Source organism: Haliotis rufescens, unplaced genomic scaffold (genome assembly GCF_023055435.1).
Source record: "Haliotis rufescens isolate VD_foot unplaced genomic scaffold, xgHalRufe1.0.p SCAF_18, whole genome shotgun sequence".
NCBI lineage: Eukaryota > Metazoa > Mollusca > Gastropoda > Lepetellida > Haliotidae > Haliotis > Haliotis rufescens.
In genome coordinates this window covers 12384831-12393950 of record NW_025963868.1, presented here as the reverse complement: position 1 = coordinate 12393950, position 9120 = coordinate 12384831, and the positions used below count along the sequence as shown (strand labels likewise).

At 38.8% G+C, this 9120-nt stretch overlaps 1 long non-coding RNA gene across 1 annotated transcript; it reads left to right on the top strand.

Annotated features, from left to right (window-relative positions):
* The first annotated feature begins 2380 nt into the window (after positions 1–2380).
* LOC125381485 lies at positions 2381–7172 on the top strand. The gene is made up of 3 exons (XR_007221798.1): positions 2381–3547; positions 6210–6252; positions 7114–7172. It is a non-coding gene; the product is annotated as an uncharacterized LOC125381485 (long non-coding RNA).
* Positions 7173–9120: the final 1948 nt, after the last annotated feature.

The window sequence follows — 9120 nt, the reverse complement described above, 5'->3', positions numbered from 1 at the left end:
AAAGGCTGTTGTCAGTCTTGCCGTGTGAGGTCGGGCGTTGTCTTTGGGGAAAATGACATTCGCTTGTTGCATAATGGAAAGGACGTGTGGCCGAAGAAACTCTTCCGGGTGACGTTGTGTCGTTTAATTCCCAAGAACTTGCACCAAGTCTGTTCTACTAGTGTAGGAGATGGACACCCACATCAACACACTACCACCACCAAATTGGTCCACTTCCTGCGTGCAGTTTCGTGCATAACGTCCCCACTGACGCCTGTAAACACGGCGTCTACCATCCGCACGGCGAATGCGACTAAACCAAGCTTTCTCCAGTTGTAATCATACTCTGCGAACTTGACACCATTGACAACCCAGCTGACGATGCATGTCCGTCAAAATGACACATCGAACTGTTCGTCTAGAGTGAATACCTTCAGTGAGTAAACGATTCCTCACATCCTACGCAATCCTAGCATTGCCGTGGTCGTAGAGGTGGCCGTGGTGGTTCTTTCACGTAAGTGACGTAGCCGCAACTATGAATTTGTCCTGTGTTCTATTAATGATACGTGGTCGACCGGATCTGGGCAGCTCAAGTGTTGTTCCGTGTGTCTGATAACGATTCCACGGTCTTGTAATGGGTAATGGTGCTTGAGGCTACGTGGAAAAACATGGCTACAGTCGATGTCGTTGTTGCGTTGGGCTTTCGTCAGTCGTGGCATGTATGTGCAGTTCACTGCTGCATGATTGTGATGGCATGCAAATGAAAACCCAACGTTTTTATAGCCCAACAGGTAATGCTGCACGTGCATGTCATGCTGGTGTGTTTCGGCGCCAGGTTCTCACGTGGTTTTGTGATTTTTCAACATTTTAACAAAAAAATTGCAGTACCTCATTCTTTCCACACAAATCAATCCCAATCCATGTTGAAATGACAAATTCATTTTTGGTATTAATTTTGTATGGACGACGGCAACATTATTTCTACTACTTTTCCGTTTCTTTGTCTGAAGAGTATAATTGTTCAATATTGAAGACGGTTCTATCTGATTTAACGAAAACTCATGACATGACTCTTATTGATGGAGGGTAGTATCAAAAACGCCTTTTTCAGTCCTGATTAATAATCTCAGATATTGACATCAGCGACAAGAGAAGACAAGATGTCGAGTTGTGTGAATATCATTTTTAATCTTAAGAATTGTCAGCTCTGCCATGAAAAACGACTTACAATATGTAAATTTATGGGAAACCGGAGACGTTGCCATTAGTGCTCATGTGACGGAATCCACATTAACGTTTATCTATTGTTATTTTTTATTATTTATCATTATCATTTATTATATGTTATCATTACAACAACATAGGAAATGTGTGTGTGTGCATCTACAATCCTCTGTCTCGTACCGGTCAGATTATAACAAACAACTGGTCAAGGTCTAGCCGCCCTGTGTGATGGCGGCTGAAAATAAGAAAATCAAGGAAATGGTTATTCGATGGTGTTCCGGTTTTATAAGGTATCATAGTTGTTTTTTAGCTCTGGAAAGTGTTTTGGCGGGTGTTTGCAGCATAGTACCCTCTTGATAACGTTTATAATCTTTCGATCAAATCCAATTTTCAAGTGTTTACCTTCTTGGGCAGTTGAGTTCGAGCCCTTGCCTGTTCCTACTTCTTGTTGGCATAGTTATATCTTACATGGAATATTTCACATATATTAAATATCTCACATATATTGAATATATCATACATATATTGTAGATCTCACATACTGTATGTCTCACATGGTTTGTATATCTAGCATATTCTGTATATCTCAAATAGATTGCATATATAAAATATATTGTTTTTCTCATATATTTTGTATATCTCACATATATTGTATATCTCACATATATATTGAATATATCATACATATATCGTAGATCTCACATACTGTATGCCTCACATGGTTTGTTTTTCTGGCATATTCTGTATATCTCAAATAGATTGCATATATAAAATATATTGTTTTTCTCATATATTTTGTATATCTCACATATATTGAATATCTCACATATTATGAATATATCATATATATTGTATATATTGTATATGTCACATATAGTGTATGTCTCACATAGTTTGTATGTCTAACATATTCTGTATATCTCACACATATGCATATCTCACATATACTGAATATCTCTCACACCTTGTATGTCTCAACTATTTTGTATATCACAGTATGCTTTACTTCAGACCCGTGAAGGTCCGGGTTAGAATAGGTCTTCAGCAACCCATGCTTGCCGTAAAAGGTGACTATGCTTGTCGTAAAAGGCGACTAATGGGATCGGGTGGTCAGGCTCGCTGACTTGGTTGATGCATGCCATCGATCCCAATTGCGTGGATCGAAGCACATGTTGTCAATCACTGGATTGTCTGGTCCAGATTCGATTATTTACAGACCGCCGTCATATAGCTGGAATATTGCTGAGTGCGGCGTTAAACAACAACCAACCAACCAACTACTTCAATTTGTCATTTGTAGCAGATGTTTCAATAGATTCATACATATTCACATTGTCTTAAATTTGACTTGATTGCATAAATCGATCGTGCACGGACTTTTGATTAGATATTGATTCAGAAATCGTTTGATGAAGCTGCAAGGTGTTGTCATGTGATGAATATAAAGCATCTCGTGTCACGCATCTTTACTCAACTCCGTCTTCTTCTCAGTCAGTACCTGACTGCCTGTTAGTTCTTGTGTCCTGGGGCGGTCGGGTAGCCTGGTGGTTAAAGCGTTCGCTCGTCACGCCGAAGACCCGGGTTTGGTTCCCAACATGGGTACAATGTGTGAAGCCAATTTCTGGTGTCACCTGCCGTGATATTGCTTGAATATTGCTAAAAGCGCGTAAAACCATACTAACTCACTCTTGTGTCCAATAGATGTGTAACCGTTCGAGTAATCTACAGTAGGAATGTGATCTGAACAGAAAAATACACGGTTCTTTACAACTATTAAGATTTTGAAACAAAATATTGTTTTATTGTTTATTCAGTTTGCCGTGTTCTTATTTTAAACTCTTTTTACAGAATCACATCTATCAAATCTCCTTTCTTTGACGATTGATTTGATGGCGGTATGCAATTAGGCTGAAAAAGGCTTTTCTACACTTAACATACCCGATGTCATCAATGTCATGAATGCGTTCTTGAAAGTATGTTAAATGTTTACAGATTGTATGTATGATGTATATACAAATGCCCTAAGAAATACACATGGAGCCTGACGTTTTTAATACATATTGTTATTTTTTATACTGGAAAGGGTCATTTTGATATTGTAACTCCATTGCTTAGATCCATTGTTTACTTTAATTTATTGTTGACCTCAGTTGTTTACTCCATTGTTTATCCCATTGCCTACTTCACTTGTTTACCTACATTGTTTACCTCCACGGTTTACCCCCAATATCTACCAACAGACAAAATGGCCAGCCTTCGTGTCTGTCTGTGTGTCGGCATATTGGTGTCTATGTTCATGCTTGCCAGAGCTGAAAAGTTTCAAAAAGCAGCTGAAAAGGGAGAGGTAAGCAGGCAGGATTTAGAAAGAAACAAACGATGTGGAATCATACAATGTTTTTGTCTTTGGTGTGTTGAAATGTTTTCACCTGTGCTGGTCGAAAGAGGCGACCAAATTGATCGGGTGGTCAGGCTGGATGATTGAATGTTATTGTACCCCAACCACGTGAAAACAATATCAATCACTGGATTTTCTGGTCCAGACTAGACTATTTACAAACCGCTGTCGTATAGCTGAATATTGCTGAGTTGGATGCTGAACAACACAAAGACAAAGTTATATTTTCATATGACTTTGAATAAAAAATGACCCATGGAATGTAATGTCAGCATTGTTTGTCTCAAGATGCGGGGTAGAATAGGTTTTCAGCAACTCATGCTTGCTGTAAAATGCGACTATGCTTGTCGTCATCGTATCTCAATTGCGTGGATCGATGCTCATGATTTCAATCACTGGATGGTCTCGTCCAGACTCGATTATTTACAGACCGCCGTCATATAGCTGGAATATTACTGAGTGCGGCGTTAAACAACAAACAAACAAACAAAAAACAATCGCCTAATCTGTTTGACGTTTAGATCTGTGCATAAATATCCAAAGTGACAAACAACTATCCGCAAGCATGTGTGACAGAAGGGATGACTTCCCATGGTTTTCCAGGTAAACAATTGACTTGCCCTTGCATGTGTTTGGCGGGTACCATCGGTGGGGCAGGATCAGCGTACCTTTTCGCCAACACCTGGTATCTTCACTATTTGATAGTGATACATAACATCCTTGTGATGTCGTTGGAATCGTAAAATAGACTGTTTTTGACAGAGATATATGGACAGGGTTTTGTCATACTCTTCCGTCCTCACTTGTTTGAGTCGTGTGTGAATCACTGTAAGCAGGGAAAGTCTACACTCGTGTATTATATTCTTTAGGAACACAATGTACAGTGGACCGTAAGTTGAGTCCGACTTGGTCAGTGAATCGGAATTTTTGTAGGATTGTAGCAGTAATTGTGCAGCCTGATGTCTCGATATGAATACGTTACAATGTGAATAGTTACTACAGGTCCGGGTTGTAATAGGTCCCCAATAACCTAATCGCCGTTGCGCAATGGTTTGTCTGACCCATACTCGATTATTCACGTGCAGCTTGTAGATGCACATTCGTCACAGCTCGCCCCGTTCCGTAACCTGCAAGAAAACTCGTCTCCCTATCGATGAATGTTGTAAGTGAACAATAATAATTTGAAGTCCCGATGTGTTTCCAATAGCATCTTGAATATATATGATATATAGGAGAAATATACGTGAATCATTAGCTGTGCCCGTTTGGGGTTAGACGGAACCCAGTCGCAAAAATCGTCACGAGAGGGGCACCAGTCGCTATTCAGCTTGTCCCAGAATAACGCGTTGGTCACCATTTACGAGTGCACGTTAAGGCGCAAACAAATAAATACCACAGGACGTTTGAATAAGGTCACGCATGGTAAAATATAATTATCATGCACAACAGTTTTAACAGAATGTTGGTTTGATTCTTGGAATGGCTATTGTAATGGTTCTAGGTCTGTCAGCACCAACCCCGTGCTCGTGGTAAACCTCTGAGACCTGCATCACTTTGGGCTTTCCTCTCACATGAAGCTGACACCCCGTGATACAACTGGACTAGTGTTCAAACCGGGGTTAAACCCAACCAACTTACTCACACACTTCAGTAATAGGATTGGCTAAAGAGAAAGCTATTTGTTGTGTTCATGATTTGCTTAAAAATCTTCCTCATCATGATGACACGATGTAAAGGATAAAGGCGTCCTCGAGATTTTGGTTGAAAATGTAAACAAGAGATGTAGAGAAAGGCTGTTGCTGCCCGAGGAGAAGTGTTTTATCCAACTACATCAGCCACCCCAGTGCTACAGTTGGAAAACAGTGGGTTACTATCATAATCAGGTTAGAATAACATTCATGCAATTTTCATCAAAATTCCTTTTAAGTAGTCCAAAATCAACATTACATGCATATTAATAGGCTGTTTCCTACAATTTAATTGTAAAGCAGCAGGTCTCACTTGAAAGTGGTGGCCGTCACGCGGTTACTCTGAGATACAAGATAAATTCCATACATCAAATGTATGCTCACAGCTCGACATAATAGGAATGACAATTACGTCATTTGCAATATTTACATAGTAATAGGAGAAAATATATAAGCATTCACGCCTCACCTGTCGGAACAGGTATGTACTCAATTTCTTCAAATAGTCCTAAGATGGTGTCACTTTTATTTCTTGTGGGAGTTCATTCCAGAGAAATGCTGCGCTAAAGCTGAAAGATATCCTGCCAAAAAACTCAGTTTCCTCCTGGGGAGAGTTAGTAGGTGTTTGTCAGAAGATAGCACGGCTCCTCCTCTGACATATCAACATTACTATAGGAAATAATGGCAGGTGCTTTATAAATAACTGAATTCTGTTCAACGCATGGTTACCAAACCAACTTACCGACTTAACTAAAATTTACAAATTTACTTGCTGACAAATATTGACGAATTATATGTGATCTTCAGCGGTCTTGTTCTCTGTTTTATATGAAATATTGCCGATGTGATTTGTATACGTCCCATGTACTGCACGACATATTGATGGAGACAATATTATGACCTGGTTTGTTTTTACATTTCAGCATTTTGAGAATCAGAGGCTCAAGCGTGAGGCCACAATGGAAGGTAGCTAGTATTTAATATGTAGACGTTACATAACTGCATTGGATAATGTCAATATATTCTGTATGTATTATCGATTGACAAGACCTCCACAGTTACTTCCTTGGATGTTACAGAATAGAGACCGCCTCCGTGGTCTAGTGGTAGAGCGTCCGCCCGGAGAGCGGAAGGTCCGGGGTTCGATCCCCGGCCGCGTCATACCAAAAGACGTTAAAAGATGGTACTTGTTGTTACCCTGTCTGGCGCTCGGCATTAAGGGGCTAAAACAAGGACTGGTCGGCTCGGAGTCAGTATACTGTGTCTGTGTGGGATATTCATGTTAAACTGCGGCATGGTATCTCAGTGAGCTAGCACTATAAATCGGCATCAGTCCGGACTAGTACAAGCAGCCACACAAACACACACACGTACATGCACGTCGCTATATAAGTGCAATAATCTTGGACGCGACGTTAAACCCCATTTCACCTCACCTCACCTACAGAATAGAATCCCGAGTTTTCACACGTCCCCAGTACTCAACGAGGTATTTCGAAAACAGTTCACTTTAAAAGGAGGTATATACGATACAGAGGACTGACATCCTTGATTGTGTATCGTCGTATGAAGAAGACATGATGGCTCATTGCTTTAAGAATCCATTCTTGCCTGTCAAGTGCTCACTCACTCACTCAATCACTCACTTACTCCCTCATACCCACAACACATTGATATATGTTCTATTGTCCTCGAAAGAATAAGTTCTAAAAAGGAAGTAACCGGCTTTTGAAGCATTTGTACGGTGGCAGATTATATATATGGGTTGAAATCAATTCGTCCCAAACACCCAAACACTACCATGTAACGAGCGTTCTCCTTCAACAGATCGGCTGAGGTTGCTGAAACAAAGGCGTGACGGAGGGCAGATCTCAGATGAAGACTACAACAAGTTGCTCAGTCATCTGAAGTGAGTATATACTATAGCGTCACGGAGATGAGTACATCAATGTTAGTGTTGCCTGGCAGTGTACGTAACAGATTCCTCTTAGAAGGTTACAATATAAGTACAATATCGTACACTCACAATGAGTCATTATACAAAGTAGAATTGAGATCACGACATGCTTAAAGAGACGGAAGAGAAACCTTGATACCAATACTTCATACAAGTACTTAATTATAAAACTCCTTCATACAACTACTTCATACAAGTACTTCATATAACTCCGTCATACAATTACTTCATACAAGTACTTCATACAAGTACTTCATACAAGTACTTCATACAAATTCTTCATACAAGTACTTCATACAAGTACTTCATACAAGTACTTCATACAAATTCTTCATACAAGTACTTCATACAATTACTTCATACAATTACTTCGTACAGGTACTCCATACAAGTACTTCATACAATTACTTCATACAAGTACTTCATACAAGTACTTCATGCAATATCTTTATACAAATACTTTATTATTTAATGTATTTCATACACATACTTTATAAATTACTTCATACAATTACTTCATACACGTTCTTCATACAATACTTGATACAAGTACTTCATACAAGTGCTTCATACGATTATTTCCTACTTCAGCTTTATGCAATTACTTCATACAAGTACTTTTATACAACTGCCTCATATGATTACTCCATACAAATACTTCATACAATTACTTTATACAAGTAATTCATACAACTGCTTCATATAATTACTTCATACAATTACTTCATGCAGTTACTTGATACAACTGCTTCATACAATAACTTTATACAACTGCTTCATACAATAACTTTATACAACTGCTTCATAAGCTTACTTTATACAACTGTATCATACAATTACTTCACACACTCGCTTAATACAATTACTTTATACAACTGCTTAATAAAATTACTTCATACAATTGCTTCATACAATTTCTTTATACAACTGCTTCATATAATTACTTCATACAATTACTTCATACACTTACTTTATACAACTGCTTCATATAATTATTTCATACAAGAATTTCATACAAGTACTTCGTACAAGAACTTTATGTAAGTATTTCATGCAATTACATTAGATAATCAAGTCATTAAATTACTTTATACAAGTACTTTATGCAAGTGCTTCATACAAGAACTTCATACGAATACTCGATATAAGTGATTCATACAAGTACGTCATTCACGGTCTTCATACAATTACCTCATACTATTACTTCGTACTAGTACTTCATACAGTTACTTCTGTCAAGTACTTCTGTCAAGTACTTCTTTCAAGTATTTGATACAAATACTAAATACAGGTATTCATACAATTACCTTGTATTAGTACTTTGTACAAGTATTAAATACAAATACTTCATACAAGTAGTAATGCAATGCTTTGCCAACAGGAATGTCAAGTTCTTTAGATACTGCATCCGAAGTTACTGACCCATGTCAAAAGGAAAAAGTACAATATCAGTTGCCTTCTGTGTTTTGTGGATAGTCGTGTTTGTCAATTTGTATAATGTTCAATTGTGATATGAGATGTTTGTGAGGCGATTTACATATCAATACCAATTAAATATCTGGCACCCCGAAGTGACTCGGACAGAGCAGGTGCAGCCCTACTTGTGGCCTAGGGCATACGCTATTATATCTAGCCCAGCGTGATTGGTTTCATAACCGCTGTGGTGTAGCTGCAGTATTGCTGATTTGACTATGACGTACAACAACACACAAGCTGACATAGGGCCAGCTCATTTCGACAAACGTCTTCTTGTAACATGGGATAGGGCCAGCTCATTTCGACAACCAGCTTCCTGTAACATGGGATAGGGCCAGCTCATTTCGACAAACAGCTTCCTGTGACATGGGATAGGGCTAACTAATTTCGACAACCAGCTT